This window comes from Brassica napus, unplaced genomic scaffold (genome assembly GCF_020379485.1).
Source record: "Brassica napus cultivar Da-Ae unplaced genomic scaffold, Da-Ae ScsIHWf_1763;HRSCAF=2395, whole genome shotgun sequence".
Lineage (NCBI taxonomy): Eukaryota > Viridiplantae > Streptophyta > Magnoliopsida > Brassicales > Brassicaceae > Brassica > Brassica napus.
In genome coordinates, this window is record NW_026015181.1 from 5,593 (window position 1) to 7,500 (window position 1,908).

Genomic DNA, 1,908 nt, shown 5'->3' on the forward strand with positions numbered 1-1,908 from the left:
ATTGCATTTAAACACACTGGCCAGCGAGGACGAGCCGTTGGGTTTAGAAGAAGCAGTGAACCAGGCTGATCTCCTTACCAGGATCAGGCAAGCACAAAGCTTGGATGAGAACCTCCAGAAGGTTGCTCTGAATGATAAAACCGAGTACCAGGTTGCGAGTGATGGTACGATTTTGGTCCATGGGAGGATCAGTGTTCCGAATGTAAGGGAACTAAAGGAAGAGATTATGAGTCAGTCTCATAAGTCTAAGTTCTCTGTGCACCCGGGACTGAACAAGATGTACAAGGATATCAAGAGGTACTATCATTGGATCCGTATGAAGACGGATGTGGCCGAGTGGGTGGCTAAGTGTCCTACTTGCCAACTCGTCAAGGCTGAGCACCAAGTACCCAGTGGATTACTCCAGAATCTACCTATTCCAGAATGGAAGTGGGATCACATCACCATGGACTTTGTGTCAGGTTTTCCCATGACCAGGAATAGAAAGGATTCGGTTTGGGTAGTGGTGGATCGTCTGACCAAGTCAGCTCTGTTCATACCAATCAAGAAGACTGATGGTGTGGAGCCCTTGGTACAGATTTACATGGATCAGGTGGTACGCCTGCATGGTGTACCAGCCAGTATTGTGTCGGATAGGGACCCTCGGTTCACTTCTTATTTCTGGAAGGCTTTCCAAAAGGCCTTGGGAACAAGAGTGCACATGAGCACAGCCTATCACCCCCAAACGGATGGTCAGTCTGAAAGAACCATCCAGACGTTGGAAGACATGTTAAGGGCTTGTGTCTTGGACTGGGGAAATTCCTGGGAAAGACACTTGCCATTGGTAGAGTTTGCTTACAACAACAGCTTCCATACCAGTATTGGGATGTCGCCCTACGAAGCTTTGTACGGACGGCCCTGCAGGACACCATTATGCTGGACCCAAGTGGGGGAGCGCAGCATGATAGGACCTGAGATAGTGGAGGAGACCACGGAGAAGATTAAGTTCATCCGTGACAAGATGAAGGAGGCACAGGACCGTCACAAGTCTTATGCGGATAAGAGAAGGAAACATGTTGAGTTTGAGGTGGACGACATGGTCTACCTCAAGATGATTACTTTCAGAGGTCGGAAAAGGGTTTCTGGCCGAGGGAAGTTGGATCCAAGGTACTTGGGTCCATTCCGGATCATTGAGAGAGTTGGTTCGGTGGCTTACAAGCTTAACCTACCAACTGAGATGGAAGCATTTCATAATGTATTCCATGTGTCTCAATTGAGAAAATGTCTTTCAGATCAAGACATTGTGATACCGGAAATTCCATCTGATCTAGGCACGAACCTCACCTTGGAGACAAGGCCGGTTCGGATTGTAGACAGGATGGAAAAAGCAATGAGGAACAAGACCATTCAAATGGTCAAAGTCGTGTGGGAATGCAGTGGGCAAGAACAAGTCACTTGGGAAACCGAGATGAGAATGAAAGCTGACTATCCAGAGTGGTATGGTCAGTTTATGATGGAGACAAGTCTAGACTTGGATTCGAGGACGAATCCATCTCAAGTGGGGGAGACTTGTCATGTCCCTGATTCTAGATAGAGCCTTCGGGCACAGCCATGGTACGGGGAGACGTGCTAGTCAGGTCGTAAGACCTAAAGACAAGCGTATCATGGCTGGAATGGATGGTTAAGTGCATCAGTATGCTGAGACTTGACCAGAATCGGATGGAGACAAGGAAATAAGAGCTGGATGAGTTCTAAGGCAGCTGGACGATGATGGGAAGCAGCTCAGTCAGCTAGGACAAGCTTAGTGTAGCTCACACTAGCTTGGGTCAGCTCCAGTAGCTGGATCACTAGCTCCCTCAGCTGGGGAAGCTGGCACTCAGCTCAACTCAGCTGGGTGGAGTGTTATGGTCCGGGCCAGTGTTGCCGGTC